We start from the raw sequence: 20786 nt of genomic DNA, 5'->3' as shown, positions 1-20786 counted from the left end.
AACCAAATACCTGTAGGAACTGTAAGGATGATAGGTGCTATACTTACTCCAGATAGCATTAATACAGTGACTGAAAAACAACCTTATACCCATTTCAATAACAAATATGTTCTCAGTGTTTGAAATTAAGGGGGATGGCAAGCTGTGAGAACCTATCAGATCTTTGAATGTATTTGGAAGTGAGTGTTTAGAAGATGGATAACTACCATATTAAAAGGACTACATAAGGCCTAGCGAAATACACACTATCAAGAAAGTAATTCACTTGTAAGAACCTCTCGCAAGTAGAAACCCAAGTCCTGACATGGTATTTGTATCTTTAAAGACTAGAGTGAATGATTCTTACTCATACAAGCAATCAAGAAGCAAAAACACCACCTGGGCTATTAAAAGTGTAGTGTTTATCCTCTAACATCCCGAATTATTCAGCCTTCAAACATGCTTTACTAGGAGCCCGATACGAGCAAAATGCAGTAATGAATCAGTTTTATCTGTAATACTGTTGGGGAGAGAGATTAGCTCTCCTATTTTGAGAGATATCTCTGTTATATCTACAGAGCCAAAGCCTTCTAATCCGGCAGGCTGAATACATACTAGTTATCCAAATTCAAGAATATGTAAATAAAAGGAATTTCATACAATTAGTCTCTGTTGCCCACCTCATTTTATGCTCTCTGTAAATTTCTCATTCCAATGTTGCTACATTACATATTCAAACCCATCTTCTTACCTCCCGCATGCTTTAGTAAGACAAAGACATCAAGACAAGCTGGTAAGGATTTCTAAAAAAAGAGCATTTGCACAAACCACAAGCCTGTCATTTGGTCCAACAGGCTTATTCCACAGATTATTATAGTAAAGCAAAATCATGGGAAGTTCATGAAAATGAAAAATGATGCTATTTTAGTCTCAATATTGGAAATCTGTTATCATGATTTTCTGCTGAAAAAGTGTAACAGAACTGCTGCCATTCAGTGAAGAAAATTAAAAGATTTTCACCCTGGAAGCAGTTACCACTCTGAGCAGCACATAGGCAAATCATACAGAAGAAAGATTATGTGTATTCTGAAATAATGAACACCTCCACTTGCGCATCTTGTTTGCTGAACAACTTACAGAAGTTTCAAGCTGAAGCTTAAGAAAAAATGAGAGTATAAACTTATTCGAGGAGGTCTGTGCAAGAACTGATCCCAATTTCCGAGAACTTGTACTACATAGGGTAAAATCAGTTAAAAGAACAAACCATGGAGAAGCTGCATGCTGCCTACACATGGCTCATATTGTGACAAACAAGGAGCAGAGATAACCAACTTCCTCCCAGCAAAGGACCTTGTTTCAGCAGTTCCTTTGGTACATCAACGCAGCACAATGTTACAACCTCACACCGTGCAAGAACAGAGCAGCCACAATGCATGATCTTGGCCAAGTTTGTCTCAGTCCAGGTTCTTTCACTTCCCTGAAAGAACCTGGGCAGCCTGTCAGTGAGGAACCACTCTCTCCTCTCTTCCCTAGCCTGCCTGATTCAATTTTTTTTTTTATTATTTTTTTTTTTTTTGGTCTGTAGAAGCATTTCATAGGGACACAAAATGGAAAGGCACCAGTCTTCTCAAAGCCAACTCTGAGTAGGTCAGCCTTGGTTCAGCAGCAGACCACATAGAGCAGAGAAAGGAAGTGTGAGGCCTCAAATTCATGCCTGTGTTCCCTCCTGCCCTCCACACACACACTATAAGCAGGTTTTCTTTGATCACTGAGCAATTGTAATTTACATGTGATCAACATAACCTCTACTGATAGCTGCTAACAGGCCCTGTACATAAATAAACCAAGAAGTGTTCTATTAAAACTGCACAAACCTAGAAGATGCCAAACATTCCCATTAATGTGTATTTTTGGCTTCTTTCAGGTGTTACAGAAAGCTACAGAGCAACTATAACGGAAATTTCTTATTTGGAGCTACCAAGTGGGAACCAATCTAAAAATGTGATAAAGACAAGGAGAGTAGCAGTAACATGAGTGTTCCTGTTCTGCTAGCATCCTTTGACCAGCAGCAACTCTGTATGAGTTTGGGCATCTCCACTTATAGCCTTGCCTCCTCAGCCTCCAGAGACAGTTCTATCTCACATAGCTTTCACAGCAGGGCAGTGATGTTATTCTACTAGTGATACAAAAGAAAAAAAAAAATGCACTCAACCTCTAGAAAGCAGTCTGAAATTACATTGCTCACTTCTCCCTCACATGAAGGGCTTCTGGTCTCCAGTAACACCGGCCTTAGCTCAGCCTTGATGCACATTGCCAGGCCACCTATCACTTATGCCTTTTGACTTGTCCAGAAAGCAGAGACCATGTGCGCAGGCAACCCACTGTCCTATGAGTGCTGTGTTACCCTTGGTTTACAAAGAGAGACACCAAGTAAATCACAAAAATGTTACTGACATTGGTATTTAGAACACTGATTTGCAGTTACTGGTACTTAAAATATTCTACAGAAACTCCACATCACTACACTAAGCCTGGAAGAAATCTGTGAGGAATCATGGGGAGAGAATGTATCACTTGATGCACCAGGGATACTTCTCTGTTACTTGGAAAACCAGCTCCTTGATAATAATTCTTAAACAAAACATGGGAATACTGTTACAGAGTCTCAGGCAAAATTATACAAGACTGCACAAAATTTATTGTTAAGCTGAGAAAATAATTAGAAAACTAGAAACTTATTCCAGTAAGTTAAACAAAAGAAAATATTAAAAAATAAAAATAAAAAAGAACAAAAATGGACTGGCAAATCCCCTCCTTCCACCCCTTGGCCTTTCACAATACCTACTCTGTACAATCTGGTTATGAAAGATGGTCAGCATGTCAAGAATGACTATGATGCTTCCCTGGCCATTGTTACATGAAAGGAGAAAAATAGCCCTAGAAAATTCAACAGGCAAACTAACAAATAAAAGCTGTCATCATGACTTGGTTTCCTTGAGGAAAAAGTTTGAGAGTACCTACAGCATTTCTTGGAAAATTTGTTGTTTTGCAAACACTTCAGTTAGTCCTGAATTGGCACAGAGAGAAAGGAGATGAACTTTGAAAACTTGTATGTGACCAAGCAAGGCACTCACCCTGCAAAATGCTCTTGCTGTACAACACGTGAGAATGGAGCCCTCCTGAAGATCAATGCAAGCAGCAAAAATCAGTGACTCATTTGCCAGTCCACCATTTCTCAAGAGAAATAGCACAGAGCCTGTGTTTGCACTCAAATGGCTCCATCAAGCCTACCAGATCCATTATAGTAGGTTGCTCTGAAACTAATGCCTTCTATTTATTTCTACGGAAACTACAACAAATACAAAGAACACAATAACACTGTTTGATAGAGCAAAATCTCAGCTACAAAAAGCTATTTTTCCACATAGTCACCACCACTAGCTATGCATTTTCACAAGTGATGAACAAGAGCCTGCACGCCGTGCTTGTAAAACTCTACACTAGCAGAGATGACCCACTGTCTTTGTGCCACTGTTAAAACGCAGCACCCACTGGCTCACTGACATCCACTGTTTGGTTTCCATTAACAGTCAGCAAGCATCAATGAAGTCAATGGGTGCCATTTTTTCCACATGGTGTAATTTAATGACCCACCTTGGCTTCATGTGCATTTCCATCTCTGACACCATTTTGTCAGACAGCCCCTTCACTGCCATTTGTCGCACTGCAACAAAGCATAGCAGAATACTGATGGGAAAGTTCAGCCCCTGCTGCCATACCACCAACATCCATCACCAACATCATGGGACAATATAATAAAATGAGGCATCACTTTTGGAGCAGCTCCCATACAGTTCTTGAAGACAGCAGAGCAGCATATCAGTTCCCACTACGCAGTCTTCAGCATTTCTCTACAGTATCATTCCCCCACACTGGCAGCTTTTGGCCATGAAGAGGCAGGCACAGGGCCACATAGCCAAAAAGGAGCAGGGCACATGGAGATGTACGCATGACTCCAGCCACAGCTGGTGACTATTTCATACCTGAGAGTATCTTGAGAGTGCTGGCTAGGCTTCTGGAGAAATCTATTTATTAACACATTCCTCAACAGCCATGACCCTTCCTATGGTCAACTGACGCTAGTCTAGCTAAAAGAAACATCTCTGCCAGGCTAGCTGACTTCACTAAAAGAAGTGCATACATTTTACAGAAACAAAAATAACTTGAGCTCATTCTCTCCTACAAAGGTTGTTCTGGTGTGACTAAAACTGATTCTGTTTCACCCTATCTGCTTAGGTAATAGGTAGCTAACAAAACAAAACCAACTGGAGCAGGGATGTATTTATGTATCTATACACAACATAGGATGAGATTTTTAATGCTTAGTAGGACCTTGTGGACATTCACACATGCATTATACCATACAGCATTTTGTGACTTCCACATCTAATTAGTACACCTTCTCTGCTCCTTTTCCTTATTTATTCATTTAAAAGGAGCATGGAAACTGTGTATTAAGATATACTGAAGCACTACTGCATTAAACAAGTATAATGACCAGAATTTATGACCCCTCAAACATATTAGATTCATTCCTAACAATATTAAGCAGCATACTCAGTAACTACACAATGTACTTTTGAATATCACTATCCTTTATATCTTTAGTGATTCAAAACTAAAGCTAAAAATACACAACCATCCTGTTGCATACTTCCTCCACATTCAAATAGAAACCCCCAGCCAACCAACATAACCAACTGTGATCAATGCTTCAATTTCCAATGGGCAGCAAGATGAACATCGCAAATAAGAAATTAAGACTTACTATTTTCCCACCTTCCCTCAAAACACAAGAGTCTAAACCAAGTCCTGTTCGGTCAGTTGTGATTTCGTAAGTTCTCCATCTACCGAGCCACATGCTGCCAGGAATAGCATAAAACTTAAAGCAACAAATACAAAATTATTCTGGTGCTTTGGATTTTTTTTTTTTTTTTTTTTAATTACAGAAAGAACCCCTCCTCCTCCCCTGCCCCCCCCCATCCCCCACCCTAAGCACATTCTTAGAAGAAATATTTCAAACTACTTTTAGTTTAAAAAGTGCAGACAGATCTATTTATTCTGCTGGGTATACACAGAATGTTTGAACAACAAAAAAAAGTCACAGGTCAGACAATACAGCTTACTATGACTTCACCTTTTGCTTGAAGGAAAACAAAAGATTGAGTACTATTTCAACCAACTGTAACAACAGTAAACTCAATTTTCCTTGGTTTTGCTTTCTCAAAAACACCTTTCTACTTGACATCTAACAAAACGTATCTGGACGCTGAACAACTCTACCACCAGTCAGGCTTTGCCACAGGCACGTCCGATACACCTTGTTCTGCACACGCTCATGTGCACCGAGCTCATGTTCCCCTCCTAGGACTTCTACAAAAGAAGTAAAATAAGATCCGAGGACGGTATTCGTCGGGTTGTGTCCTAGCACCGGTCACGGAGCTGCTGGTTTATGTGACCGCACTGTCAGGTTAACAATTTGCCTCATTCTTTGATTCCACAGCAGCCCTCCATTTTGTCAACGGACTCAATTTAAATATTTCCCAAGTTCAGTTTAGAACTTTCAATTTCTCTGGGAGTCCCGCGGGGTTGTAAAAGCATCCTCGACCTCTCTGAGCGGCGAAACTCGTCGTCGGAGCCAGCACTGCTTGCTGAGCTCCGAAACGCGGCCGCGCGCACCGAGGCTCTTCGACGCGCCGCCCGGACGCCCTCGGCAAAGCCCTACGGAAGGCAGCGGTCCCTCACGCACCCCTACGCGGCCCTCTCCGCTCCGAGGCCGCTGGCCTCCCCCGCTACAGGCAGGTGGCCGTGCCCTCTCGGAGGTGAGCAGGGCGGTGCGCTGCGCAGGCCGGGAAGAGCTGCCGCCCCCCGCTCCCTCTCAGCCCCTCTCCTTACCGGGAGGAGGCGGTCAGAGCTGCCGGTGCGGGGCAGCGACCTGCCGGCTGCAGAATCTCCTACGGAGGTGAGGGGGCGGCGAGGAAGGGCATGGCAGAGGAGGACGGGCGGCGGGAGCCGTCCCTCACCTCCCTCCTCCTCCTCCTCCTCCCCGCCCAGCCCGGCCCCCAGCCCCGGCCCAGGCGGGGTCCCGGCGGCGGCCTCTGCCGGCACTTACTGTGGCACCTCCCCCCGCTCCCGTCTGTCTGACTGCCTGCCCCGGGTCTCTGCCCGCGGCAGGGATGAGAGCTGGTACCGGCCTTTCACCGCTCTGCCGCCAGGAAACAACTTTCCGTCTCCTTCTACACGCTGGGGAAGCGCCTCTTCCATACAAAATTCATCCTTCTTCCATGCAAAAAGTAACAGACATTAAAAATAAATATATAAATAGAAGTAAATTGTTAGGAGGGGGAAGTGTGAAGATGGGAGGGGAGAAAAAGGAAATACTGGGAGCTTTTCTCTCCCCCCTCCCCTTCTTCCTCTCTCCCTCCCTCCCTAGATGGCTTGAGAGAATTAAAAAGGGACGGTGGGGGGAGGAAGTTTGGACGTTTTTGGTTATTTATTTTTTCAAAGTCTTCAGTTCCCAAAAGGAACCAAACAATTACTAATAAATGGGAAGAGCAAACAGGGAGAAGGAGAATGAGGAAGGGAAAGATAAGTGAGTTTTGCTGGTCAGTAAACTCCAGGCTGCTGGGATGAGGTCATCGGTGTAAAAATAAAGCGATGGCGTCACTTGAAACCAATCCCAGTGAATGAACTCAGCCGAGGGGGGAGGAAGGGGAGGGAGGGAGGCGAAGAGGGAGAGCGGAGCTTCGCCAAGAGTCCGGACAGCCGCGGCCGCGCACAACGGACTTCGCTGCGCGGCCGCACAGAAACCGGAGAGCTTCGGCTACAGTCCTGCCACGAAGCCTAACGAGCGGTGAGAGGACAGCGAAAAGATCTTCACTTCGAGCTCCCCCTCGAGCTGCCCGGGTCGGCCCCCTGGGAGGAGCCAGGGCCGCCGAGCGATTCAAACGCGCTGCCGCTCCCGCCCTGCCGTGCCGGGATGGAAGCGCCTTATCCGCGTCGTACCGTTCCGTCCCTCTCTGTATACAGTCGCGTGCCCTGCGGACCGGGCAGCAGCGGTCTCCGCTCCATCGCCGAGGCGGGGAGGGAAGGGATGGATTCGTGCCCCAACGTCCCTGGCCCTGTGGCAGTCCTGAGTCCCGTCTCTGAGCCCGAGCCTGTGAAAGAGATGGGCACAAGCCAAGACTGCCCTCAGAGAGCTCTGCCCCACGGTCAAGCGGACTGTGCCATTGTGGCTCTGGTGCTGCACAAAGCACAATCCCACTGGCTGAAGGGTCTCTGGTTCCACCTTCCTCCTTGGCCAGAGGTGCTTCAGATGACTGTTTTCATTTGCCCAAAAGTAAAGCTGTGTGTGATACAGCATAGTTAAGAAGTTAGGACTTCAGGTCCTTCTGCTGTAGCGTAGCTTGCTGTGCACTGTTGGCTCCATGACATTCTAAGGGCTTTCACCCTTTAAGTAACCTTCAAGATTAAAAAAAGCACCACTGAAACCAATAACATGAGGAAAGTGACTATTAAGTCTAAGCTAAGATACACAGAAACAATTACTTTGTCTAGTGTTTACATTCTGGCTACTACTAGCTAACAAGCTACTCTTGCATCCTATTCAGGGGTCTGCTGGATGGTCTCTGTCCTACCCAAGAGCTCTGCAGACCTCCCACACCCAGAGATATCTCAACCTTCATCACAATCATCTGTCAGTTCTGCTGGGTGTGTAAGACACCTTACACTTTGGAATTCAAGCTCTGGTTAGTCTTTTGCATCTCTGTGCCACAAACTCTTGGAAGATATCAAGAGGAAGAAGATTAATTCACAGATTCTTATGCTCCAGGGGCTGTCTCTTCAAATGAAGCACTTTTGGAAAGGCAAATGCTTATCACTCTCAGGAAGATGTTTTGTGTAGTTGGTATTTTGAATTGTCCCAAATAAATTATGTTCTGGTGGTCCTTGTCCTGGAAGAACTGACTGAAAACCGCCTCGACAAGGGTCTGGCATTAAAATGTTATGAGCTGTCTCTCAAGAGGAACTCTTGTTAGCAGTCATACTGAACAGCAGTATTCTCTCCAAAAGAGTGCAGAACGCGTGGAAGAGAGACAAGTCCAAAGTGAAGCCCTATCTGCATAAGACACTGATCAAACAAAGATCAGAGGCAATGAAGTTGTGGCAAAGCAATTTGCCTAGATGTATTTACTATTTTGTATGGATTTATCTTGAAGAAGCTAAAGAGCATCTTTGCCTTCTTGCCTCAAGTAACCAGTAGCCCAAAAGATTCCTTTTGTAGCCCCCCGCACATTAACTAGTGGCTGATGGATCTACAAGTGACTCATTTCTATGAAGGAGAGATGGGAATGTGCCAGGGAAACTCTAGGCGAGAGCCAGTGACCCAGCTCATTCAGACAGAGGAGTGCAAGAACAAGTAGTCCTAGTATCATTATCCTCATAAATAGCAGTGGCACCAGAAAGGGTTATGTGCTGAGGAAGAAAGATGTTTGAATTCTCTCTTCCCTTTTATCATCTGAACCTGATCACATGTTATGGATGTTCATAATGGGGAAACTGAAAAATTTTCTGACTGTAAAACAGTAAGCAGAAAAAGTACTTGTGGTCTTTTGGAATACTTTAATTTCTAGCTTAAAAAGGATGTTTACAGAAAAACCTTGGACAGCAAGGTAAAGCTTTTCCAACACAGAGTCAGTATTTCTTTTCCTAATATAGTCAGAGGTGCAACTGAACCACTGTTAAATTACAATTAATTTTTGCAGGCTGAGGTAGCACACAAACAAGAAGTCTGGCAGGCTCAAACACATCAGCATCTGCCCTTGCTTTGTAAAGGGCCACTCTCTTTGCCTCATCTCTGCAGCAGGCTAAACATGCACATGCTGGCAGTTAGCATGCCTCAGCCAGCAGGTGGTCACTCATGTAGGAGCAGTAATTCGTTTGAATATTGGTCTAACTTCAGCCTAGATTTTTTTTATTGAAATTTTTTTCTTTCCCCTTAACTGCTTGCCCAGCAGGTTCCTGGAAAGGACTTGAAATGCATTCACAAACCACAGATCAGGCTGTAGTTCCATAAGCAATTGAAGATGCACACCTGAACCATCTGTGAGTGGGGCTGCCCATCTGACATTCCATCCCCAGCTTTCCCAAGTTTTATTAAGTGTCTGACTATATATATATATATATATACAAAATATATATTAACACACATTCTCTGCCCCCCCCCCTTTTTTTTTTTTTTTTTTTGCAAAGCAGTGATGAAAGAGTTAATGTAACTTCTAGTGTCTATTTATCAGGCTCAGAAGGTAAAAAGACTTGAAGTGTCAGCATGAGGTGAAACAAGGGCAAAAGATAGGACAGTGGCTATCCAACAGACTGTATAATAGCTTTTGAACTTTGACACACCCCAATGAATGTCCTGCAGTTCATATTTGGCTTCTGTCAAGAACGAACTGCTGCATGCTGTCCCTGTTGTTTGTGGAGCAGAGAGGGAAAATTGATGTCTACTTTTGAGAACTGGAGGTTATGCGCCTTAAAGCTTTCTATTTATTAACGTGTACAAGCCAGCTTGTCTGACTTCTTGTTTCTTTTCCATCTAATATTTTTGTTGTTTTCATTTTGTGGCAATTCATTTGGTTAATCAGTTATCTGTGATTAAACATGGGAAAGAGGATTGACAGTCTGAATAACATCATCATGTTTTCTGCACACTGGAAAGGAGTGGCTTCCCAAAGGGGCCTCTTGTGAAATAAGCAAGAATCAAATTTTAAGCACAGAATTTACCATGCTTTAATGTCCCTGCATGGGCCCTCATTTCCCGCACAGGCTGAGGCTGCTGAAGAGGTTGCTATCCCCAGCCAGCTGCCCAATGGCAGCTGTCACAGCCATTTTCTGCTAAAGGTTACCACCTCTCCTACCTACTTGCAAGCAACTCATGCAACCTGCTCCCAAAGTTGTCGCAGTCGAAGTCGTCCAGAGTAGCTTAAGCACTTTAAATAGTTGGTGTCAGCTGAACTGGTTTGTTTTGGCTGAAAAGGGTTAGGGGAAACCCAAGTCAGCACATGGGAAGTGAAGTGATGACCTTTTTATGCACAGCTTCAGAGACATTGGGTAGTTTGGTCTAATCTGCTTTCAGAGCAGACTGCTATACCAGACATATCTGCTACAGACAGCTCTTCAGGGTATCTAAAAATAGAAGGGTTGCCGACATACCTACGTTGAAACATTCATAGCATTTTTAGCTACCACTAGTTCTGTTGGCATACAGAACAGGGTATGGCAGCTGCAGATTTGCGTGAGAGCAGCAATGGGAGTGAGGATTAGGAGAATGGCAACCATTAGAAACAGAAGATGTGGGATCTAGGGTAAGGAAAAGAGCAGCAGAGAGGAGAGTTTGCAAACGGTGATCAGTTGGAGACCACAGACCTACAGAAGAGGAATTTGAGCAGTGAAAAACGTGGGCATCAGAAACATGGAGTGCAGAGTTGCCTTGCTTAGAGGAAAATAGTGAATTGAAACAATTTGCATCTCCCCATTTTTCTCTTCCATGCCTGCAAAAGACCTTCAGAAACTTCGCCCCTGCAGAAGATTTCAAGTAAGAGCAGCCTCACTGCTCTGTTGCTATGGGTAGTTTTCATGCTTTTGCTTCCCTGTAGATTCTCCAAGACTGCCTGAGTCAGAACATGTCAAAGAAGCTGGAGTTAGTATGCAAGTAGAGAGCTCCGGGCTCAAAAGAGATGCATAGTTTTGAGCTGGTCTCCAGAGTAAGACAGAGCAATACACCTGTTGTCTGCAGGACAGTGGAGGGACAGAAAAAGAAAGGAAAACTACAGGAACTGCAGAAAGTACAATGGTAGAAAAAACTGGAGTTCTCTGTATCATCTGCATGCTTTCCCTTATCTCCTTACTATATAAATCTTATATCCATTACCCTATAGGAATTTACATGATTCCTATCTTTATAGTTTCTGAACACTCTTCATTTTTTGTAAGCCTTCTGAGGAACGGAGGAGTGCTGTTATACCATGTTTTCTGCTTACAAGAATGAGTTACTCAGATCCTTTACCTTTTGGTAATATAACAAGCCAGTTGCAGATTGGAGAAGTAAACAAAGTTTTCTTTAATTCCAAACCTAACTACTGATTCATCCTTCTCCCTCTCCTCTTTTTCATCTCTCAAAGGAAGAGTAACTTTTGTTTACCTGAGCATACACATTTAGTAAAATCAAGATCTTAGACAAAAGTTTGTTGGCTTAGTTTGCAATCTGAGATGACGGAAAAAATAAAACAACTAGACAAGCTATAAGATAGACAACAGGAAACAGTGAGAAGGAGACAGATAGTAATTCCTGATTCTATAGACAAGCTTTATAAAGCTTAGGGAATATTGGTTGATCTTAATAATCTTATACAGAGAAAAAGGGTGGCTATCTTGATACTAAACCATTTCTGTGATTATTTCTGTGTGAAATAAGATTACATGTTAAAAATGCATTTGAAATTGGAGATCATAATAAATATTGTTTAGAAAAAAAATACTGTCATCATGAAACAGAATAATGAAATACTGTTTTACAGAAACAGCAAGTTCAGACAAATCTACAACAACTGAGAAATCTCACTAGTAATATTTTTCACTTTTCTGCATGTCTAAGGAGAAAATATGTAAAAATAGCAAATCACAAAAATAAATGAAGGGATAAATTAAAAAAAAAAAAATTAAGATAATCATCATAATAACCACCCCTCTCACCTTGTTTCTTTAACTCTTACTCCCTGATAGTCTCTTGTCTGCAGGCTGGAGTACTGGTATTGAAATCAGCTTGTAATGGGCTGTAAGCACAGATGGTACAAATCATTGTTGCTCAACCAGCATTTAAGCAGCTATGTCAATTTATATTATCTGAAGTGTAGCTTCATCTGTTCATGTTTTGTTTGTGACCAATGATGAGTCAGAACTAAAATGTATTTGTGTTTATTATGAAGGCAACATAAAATGTATGAGGTCTTTGACTATACATATCCTTCCTTTTAACTACTTCAGCACTTAAATGATAGAACGTTATAGTAAATTATCAACCTTAAATACGTTTTATACTTTTTTTTTCCTTACTGTTTGTAACAGTGCCAAGGATCTAATGAAAAAGAACAGCACCCATAAAATGCTTTAAAGTTGTGATACGTGAAATATAATTTGGGTCAATTAAAACATGAAATGCACAATTACTGAACTGACAACATAATGAAGTAAGCTCACAGTGAGAAAGTTCATTTCAAAGTTTGAACATAGAAAGTAAATAATAATCTGTGGGATTGAAGGCCAATTTTGCATAGTTTTATTTTTATGATGTAAAAAGAAGAGGAAATTTTCTGGCAGTTCTTGAGTTTTCATCATTTTTCCTAATCCGTATTGTATTTCTGCCTACCTTTCACAATTCCTAAGACTAGCTGATACTCAAAGCCTTGTGCATTTGACAGATTGCTGTTTATGTTATCTCTATTTCCCAGCTGCATTTTGTGTGATGCAGTAGTACTCAAGCTAAATGATATTGTTATTCAACTGCCTTTGAAAAATGCAGATTTGTCCTGTGTGGAATCATTAAAATGTTCTTAATAGATAAAAAGGGCCTTACATCAAAAAAGGAAAACATAGGCAAAACTGTGAAGTAAATAAAGAAAAAACTCTTGAATTCTTAAAGAGGAGAAAGAAACCCCAACCTGACTTAATTATTGCTTGCCATTAGTGTGGGAAAGAAAAGCACAATGACCTTCATTTATAAGCTTTTGTTCGTATAAACCTTTAAGTGGATAACATCCCTAACATCATTACTTTGACCTCACAGTAAAAACATCCAGGAGAAAAAAAGACTTAACTCTGATGAGTTTCCTGTCTTGTCAAATGTTGTGGTCAGAAAATTGTCAGTCTGGTATTATCCCAATTGTCAACAACAGGCAGAAATTTGTCAAGAAGGATGGGTGAAAATATCAGGTTACATGGAAAAGAAGCAGGTGAAAATTTCAGAGTGTGTCATTTTATTTTTTTCCCAGGAGGCAAGGTTAGAATATGCCTATTGTAGTAGCAGTCTGGTTTCAAAAATCTGAGGTGGAGGTGAGGTGAAGGACTGCTTGTTTATTTTTATACTGCCTCTTGACTGCTCTTCGTATGCACAGGAACTCATTGGCTTCTGTGTGTTAGATATGGGTTCAGTTCTCTGGGCTGTTGACAATCTCTCAAGAACATTTCTGCTTCCGTGCAGTTTGCCACTTGTTCTTGTAGCTGAGGGAAGAATTATTAACATATTAAAAATGTTTAATCCCTTAGCTTATGTTCAGCCTGCAAAAAGAAAGGAAGGAAAATTAAAGAGAGTGAAGCAAAAGGGCTGCGAATCAAACACTTTGTTTTCTGTGTTTAGGTCTGCCACAGACTTCTCATGACTTAGTCCAAGTTTCATCCGCTTACCCCAGATACAGATTTGGCTTGTTTACTCCTCAGTCATTAAAAAAAATTGCTTCAAACCACTGACCAAATGATGATAACTTCCAGAAACATGCACTGAAGAGTGTGCATCTTCACAGTCATTTAATATATAAATGGGATATTGTGAAATCAACTGGGGTGGAAGACTTTTTAAGAAAGGGAATTTCAAGTAGAGGACATGGCTTTGCAAGACATTGTTTACTGGCAACTGTGTTAGCTTAAGAGAACTCCTTAAATGAATATATACAAGGATAGATTCTTCTGTGACCCAGTCAGTGGGTCATTTATAGAAAAATGGTAGATGCAATTTGAGTTCCAGAATATAAAAGGAAAAAGAAGTCCCTGTTAGAAGGGCCTGTCTAATTACTAAGTTGCAGAAATTGCATGTTTGTTCATCTGTTATGATGTACTAGGAGTTACAATTGAATGATGTCAGCTACAGCATAAGGAAAACAGTTATTATAACAGATGATTCATTTCAAAAATCGTTTTTGTTTACAGTTTCAGTAGGAGGATGCAGTTGCACAGACACTGAAAGCTGTCTGTCACTGAATGAAGAGGCTCTGCCTCTGTGCTGCTCCATTCTTCAACTGTGACAAGGAGTTGCTAACCTGTATAGCGAGTTACATTGGAGACAAGATCCAAACTAAAACCTTCCCCAAAACCAAACAAAAGTTGGCTTTAACTCAGCTTCCCCATTTGTTTTACAGTGTATGAATGAACAAAAGCTTGAGCCAGTGAAAAAGACAAGGCAACAGCGGATCAAGAGCTTGTAGTAACTGATAAAGAATGAAGCTGCTTGTGCCAGTGTCAGCTCCTGTTTATATGGGTGTGCTAGATTTGAGCAGATACAGGCAGATGTCCTGGTTAAGCCTATCTAACAGGTTGCCAGTGATAAAAGATGCGAGACCTTGCCACTTTCCACATTGCACATGTGACATTGTTGTGTTGAAAAATGAGTTGAATCAGTTTGCTAATCCAGTGGAGATAGAATTACCCTTTCTGATACCCTTTCTGAACTTTCTGAAGTTACCCTTTCTGATAGTTGCAAGACGGGCCTTTGCTTTCTAATAACATCAAAACAGAACACACAATGAAGATGGTCAAACACTGGAACTGGTGCCTAGAGAGGCAGCGTCATCTCAGTCCTTGCAGAAGGTCAGCACTTGAATGGGCCTGCTTTAACTCAGGAGTTGGATTTAACTTTCAACTTGCCTCTGCTGCATTAGACCAGCTGGCCTCCAGTAGTCCATTCCAACTTCAATTACTGTATGGTGCAGATGCGGCAATTGTGATTCCTCTATCTTGTATTTTACACCGTATCTTGTAATTTACACTGAGAAATCTTGTAAATCAATATCCCCAGCTGAATATTTTTCTATCAGACACTAAGATAGCCTTGTAAGTATTATGAAATGTCAGCATATAGATTTACATGTATAAATTTCATAGAATCATAGAATCACCATGTTTAGAAAGGACCTCTCAGGTCACTGTCCTCCAGTATAACAGTAGGGTAGACCCTATCACCAATATTTCCCTCTAAACCATGTCCTTCAGTACAATATCTAAACTATGAAATTTCAATGAGTATGAATTTCTAATTCTGAAGGATGTTTGGTTGGACAGCGTATGTCATTACTCGTAACGTATGTGTTGCAGGGTTGATCTCAGGGATTGGTATTGGGACCAGTGTTATTTAACATCTTTATAGGTGACATGGACAGTGGAATTGAGCGCACCCTTAGCAGCCTTGCAGACAGCACCAAGCTGAGTGGTATAGTTGACACCCTAGAGGTAAAGGATGCTATCCAGAGGGACCTAGGGAGGCTTGAGTGGTTGGCGTGTGCCAATTTCATGATGTTCAACAAGGCCAAGTGCAAGGTCCTGCACCTGGGTCAAGGCAATCTCAAACATAGATATGGGTTGGGGTGGAAAATGGCTTGAGAGCAGCCCTCAGGAGAAGAATTTGGGAATGTCTGTTAAGAGATTAAACATGAGCCATCCATATCCTGGGTTGCATCAAGAGAAGTGTGACCAGTATGTCGATGAAGGTGATTCTGCCTCTCTAATCTGCTCTTGTGAGACACCACTTGGAGTACCACATCCAGCTCTGAAGCCTACAACACAAGAAGGACATGGAATTGTTGAAGCAGGTTCAGAGAAGGGCCACGAAGATTATCAGAGGGCTGGAACACCTCCTCTGTTAGGATTGGCTGAGAAAGCTGGGGCTCTTCAACCTGGAGAAAAGAAGGCTCCTAGGTGATAGTGGCCTTCTAACACTTGAAGGGGGCCTCCAGAAAAGCTGGAGATGGACTTGTCATTAGGGCAGGTAGAGACAGAACAAGAGGAAATGGCTTTAAACTGGAAGAGAGTATATTTAGACTAGAAATTAGGAATAAATTATTTCCTGGGAGGGTGGTGAGACACTGGAAAAGATTTTCCAGTGAGGTTCTGAATACTTCCTCCCTGGAAGCATTAGAGGTCAGGCCGGATGGAGCTTTGAGCAACCTGGTCTAAAGAGAGGTGTCCTTGCCTATAGCAGGGGGCTTGGAACTAGATGATCTTAAAAAGTCCCTTCCAACAGAAACCACTCCATGATTCTATGATCTCATTACTGCTAAACCAAAAAAGTATAAAGCCAGGTTATTAAATTGGAATTTATACTGTGGAAGTTGCTGAAGTAACACACACAGTTAAAGTTTACATACAATGTGTTAAATCCATGTTGAAGATAGTCTGCACAGTAGTCATATGAGAATGCATAATGTATTTTAATTAGCTCAGATTTCAGTGGACATTAAAAACGTAATGTCAGATCCCATCTCTACTTTGTCTCTCTGTGACATGCCACAATGCAGCATAGCATTGGGATTTTATTGGACCAATTGAAGTCATTGTTGTACTTTGCAATATTTTGGTAGCAAATTACATTTACATCCGTTTAGAGGCCCTGTCACAACGATAGGGCCCTGGAATAAAATGAATCAATGTTGTATGCAACTGAAGGAATGAAGGTATTAAATCCTTAAGTGTCATCAACAAAAAAAATCCTTAGTAACAAATGAAAATATGAATGTGAAAATGTATTTGATCCGTATTTTCACTTGCACCCCTCCCTTTCCATGGCTGCCCTTAACATGACATAGGTATAGGTGTAAATGGTATGTTTACTTTCATTTAATTGTTCTTCAACAATTCTGGAGTGGTGCAAAATAGCTCAAGTGCACCAATCTCTTCTTTCTTCCCATAGTATTGTAGCTAGATTATAAACACTACAAGTCAAACATATATAAGGACAAAGCAACAAAGCTATCTTTGGCTTTCATGTATTATTACCATGCCAATGAGCCCTATAATTTTTTAAATTATCTCCATTGTACGCAGCTTTTCAGCACTGTGAATTCAAAAACTTCTTTTTTTCCCTGCATTTAAGGAGAAGCTAGTGCAACTCCATACTAATCAATAATGCCCCGTCCTGTTTTCAGTGTTTTAAGCAAGTATGCTCAAGTGGATTGAGACTTTACTCTTTAAACATCCTTTTAAATAGGTAAGCACTTCCTGTGATTTCAATGTATTTTGATGGGAACATGGCCACAGTCTCCTCATTTGAGTTCAGGGAGGTTTTGGACCATACATGCAACAGTGCTGCAAAGTGTCTGGCAGTTAGGGATTTAGACTTGTGATGTGCTGACCAGATTATGCATGTGTTAGACTGCAATGTTCACCAAATAGATGCAGTGTGGATAAATTTGCCAGAGTTTGCTTAGTGGCACCTAAGATTCCTGGTTGCTCCGTAATGCATCCATTAAAATTAGTAGTCTGCTGCCAAAACTGGCATAAGAAAATCACTATATGAGATAGACTAGACCTCTGGTTCAACTCTGAAATTCCACTTCAATTCTTTGAATTGAAATGTAGGATGTCAGTCACCAGTTTTGCTAGTGAAACAATCATTCTTTCTTGAATCTAAAGAGTCAAAAATTGTTTGTTTTATTTATAGTTCATTTCTAAAATCCTGAAATGCTGAGTCTGATTGCAATTTTATAGCAGCTAAAGAACTAATTCTTCAGGAGTTTCTATACTCAGTTGAAAATTATGCCCAAGCGGGAGCCAAGTACTGAAAGCAGAAAGTAGACACTTCCAGCTACATCTGTGAATCTCTTTCGTGTCTGACCTGAGCTAATGTGGAAGAGGAGTGAATTTGTAAGAGATTCTGTCCTTAAATCTCCACTACAAGCAGAGATGATAAGAATTACGCTTGTTCTTTCAGTATGTCTATCTGCAAATAGCTACAGTATGGTACAAACAGATTTAATAATCCAGTTTATTTTAGACAATTGATTAATGGGAGCATTACTCATATACTCAGTGCATTACATTTCCTATTACTTGTTCACATCATCTGAGAGTTAAAGGATATAAATACTTAGGAATTTGCCACCAGTTGGGTCACCACCTGTCTGCTGAACACATTTAAGGGGGAAAAGGGTGAGTTGTATTCCATTTAAGAATGCTGTAGCTATCTGAGGGACTCTGAGTAATATTTCTGACAGTATCCGGGGAGAATTTTCCATAGCGGTCTCAATACAAATTCAGTAATAGGGACTTTTCTCCTTGACATAACTAGACATTTTAAGGAGGTTTAAGAAAATGGAGGTGGAGGGAAGGGAATGATTTCAGTGAAGCAAGTTTACAGTGCTCTGGGACTGATTCTTCTATCAGTAAAACAAGTCACTAGACAACTAAAGACTATATATACGCAAGCAAAGTGAACATTTAGCAAGCAGCTGTTGAACTCTGCAGATTCATTGCTTCCTTGGTTAATATTTATACCTGACATTGTAGCAGTTGGTTAATAAATAACTCATTTGCATGAAGAACTACAGATGGTAAAAACAACAACAAAAAAATCTATAATGAACATATGCAAATCTCCCAGTTTTGTTTCTTTTTTTTTTTTTTTTTTTGAAATTACCTGCCAAACCGATGGCAGAGTTATTCTGCAACATGACATCACTTGATCCTGTGAAGTAAGCACTGGTGGGTCTAATCATGGCATAAATAATTAGTTACTTACCTCCAAGCTTCAGTGATTCTTAGCAGAAGATTGATTTAAACACTTTAAATCAACCTCTGGAGATATGTATGATGCTAACCAGACAAAAAACTAACATGAGCACCAACACAACATCCATGTGTCATGGAAAAAAACTAACTGATGTCCGATTTGGAAATAGATAGCTGTAAATCTCACTGAATCCTGGTGAGGATGAAAGCTCTTCTTGCTATAGGTTCACTGCCCTTGAATTACCTACTACATCATTTAGCTCTTTTCCAAATATATCCCCCAGTAGATAGAAAATGCTGTTGATCCCTCATAGAGTCTCACCATGTTATAGAAAGGGAGATGTTTAGGAATTAATACAACCTGAACATACGATGCATCTGAATCTAACAGCAAAACAGTCAGAGAACTTGCAGGAAAGGGGCACAATATCACAGAAATTTGCTGCTGCGTGCAGAACCACACAGCACAGTTTGACCGTGAACGATTCGTTATGCAAGTCAGTGGAAGCATAAAGGGCAAAAGCTATTTCATGTAGTTCACTGACATCACTCATTGATTCCCTTCCCTCAGTCCCAAATTTGCAAGGGAAGTTCTGAGGCAAGAGTTTAAAAACAAACAAACCAAAAAGACCACCTGTTTAAAAACCAGGTAGCTTGATTTCAGTATATATTATTGTTTCACAGAGCTCATTCCTCTTCCTGTGGATCAGTCTTGACTGAAATTTAACAGTATTTAAACATTCAAAATAAAAAATCTACAGTGTGTTCTTTTTAATTTAAAATGCAGTTTTTTCGGATGTAGGTGAAATCCCCCCAGGTATTGTACTTCCACAATGTAGGCAATATCTTCCACAAAATAGGCAGTTCTTCCTAATTTTGATCCCATAATTACCATTCCTCCCCCAGATCCTCAAACTGTTGTTGTAAACCAGTTAAGCCTTCAAGTCTGAGAAAGTCTGGAGCTTATAATTATATTTATATAATACAATTATATTTTTATTTATTTATATAAGAATGAGAAGGGGAAAATTAGTAGATATTTATGTAAACATGTAGTCAATTTTCTGAATTGCTATTTTTTTCATATAATAGTTTAAGAACAACTAGCAACTTGTGAATTTAAATGCCATTTCTTCCAGATAAATTAATATTGGCAGCCTCAGAGTAACAAAAGACTAGCACTCTAGATACTCTGAAATAGGTGCTTTGTGCTATATCTCTAGGGACCTGCCCACGTCCAAATACTGGATGTGATACAAGTATATACCCAATGAAGGAGCTTCGCAGTGTTTCTGAGTCCCTCACTTTAAGTTGTTACCTAGATTGTTCCAAATTCATTGAGAAATCATTTTGATTTGCTGTGTTGTCAAGAGAGAAAAATGGGATAATCTACATTGCATCAGCATCAATGATACTTCCCAAGTAAGGTGACAGAACATCAGGTCACATGAAGCAAGGAGTTCAAGATTATTTATTCTTGTTTCAGATTTGGACCACTTGCCAGGCAACGTTTCACAGAGGGTATATATCCTTATACAGCCTTACTATATAATGAAATATAATGCAAAATTTAATCAGCCTATTCGTTGTGATACATGTCTCAAATTAATTTGCTCTAAAATCCACCTACTCCAGAGAATCAAGCTATGGCAGATCCAGCCAAGTTTAAAAAGTGTTACATTGAATTATCCTGCCCCTTTCATCTGAATTATACTTGCATGGTTCTGGGCAAGTGTAAAGAGCAGTAGGTGCCAGGTGCCATCACAGACGTGTTAGTCATCAGAGGACATCCACCCCAGCCAACTCATGCAAAGGCTCATTCATAGAAGTACAGCAGGTTCCTGTCAAAGGGGAAGGGCAAGAGAAACAACGTAGGCAAGGAAAGAGAAAATTTCATGAATTATCAGTGGAATGGGAGCTGTGGGATGTGTCTGAAAAAAAGATGAGAGCCAGGGAGAAAGAAACTAATGGTTGGCTAAGGGTCTCTGTGCTTTGTTACAGAATCATAGAATAATCCAAGTTGAAAGGTACCTACAAGGATCATTTAGTCCAACTCCTTTCTCCACATAGAACCACACAAAATTCAAACTCTGTGTCTGAGAGTATTGTCCAAATGCTCTTTGAGCTCTGGCAGATCAGGGCTGTGACCACTGCCCTGGGGATCCTGTTCCAGGGCTCAACTACACTCTGGTGATGAATCTTTT

The 20786-nt window shown here is 41.1% G+C and overlaps 1 protein-coding gene and 1 long non-coding RNA gene across 8 annotated transcripts in view; both read right to left on the bottom strand.

Moving 5' to 3' along the window:
- DUSP16 (dual specificity phosphatase 16) overlaps positions 1 to 6076 on the bottom strand; it is a 71573-nt gene extending 65497 nt beyond the window's left edge. For all 7 annotated transcript variants that reach the window (XM_052690460.1, XM_052690455.1, XM_052690456.1 and 4 more), the window contains exon 1: positions 5935 to 6076. The gene's annotated coding sequence lies outside the window, so the exon portion shown is untranslated. The remainder of the gene's footprint in view (positions 1 to 5934) is intronic.
- Positions 6077 to 7030: 954 nt separating this feature from the next.
- Positions 7031 to 19042, bottom strand: LOC128084447 (uncharacterized). Its single transcript, XR_008208556.1, has 3 exons — positions 18593 to 19042; positions 11788 to 13311; positions 7031 to 7500 (listed from the first exon to the last, which is right to left on the bottom strand). It is a non-coding gene; the product is annotated as an uncharacterized LOC128084447 (long non-coding RNA).
- Positions 19043 to 20786: the final 1744 nt, after the last annotated feature.

Source organism: Tympanuchus pallidicinctus, unplaced genomic scaffold (assembly GCF_026119805.1).
Source record: "Tympanuchus pallidicinctus isolate F22 unplaced genomic scaffold, pur_lepc_1.0 scaffold27, whole genome shotgun sequence".
Classification (NCBI taxonomy): Eukaryota; Metazoa; Chordata; class Aves; order Galliformes; family Phasianidae; genus Tympanuchus; species Tympanuchus pallidicinctus.
The sequence above is the reverse complement of the archived record's forward strand: the minus strand, read 5'-3'. Positions and strand labels throughout refer to the sequence as shown.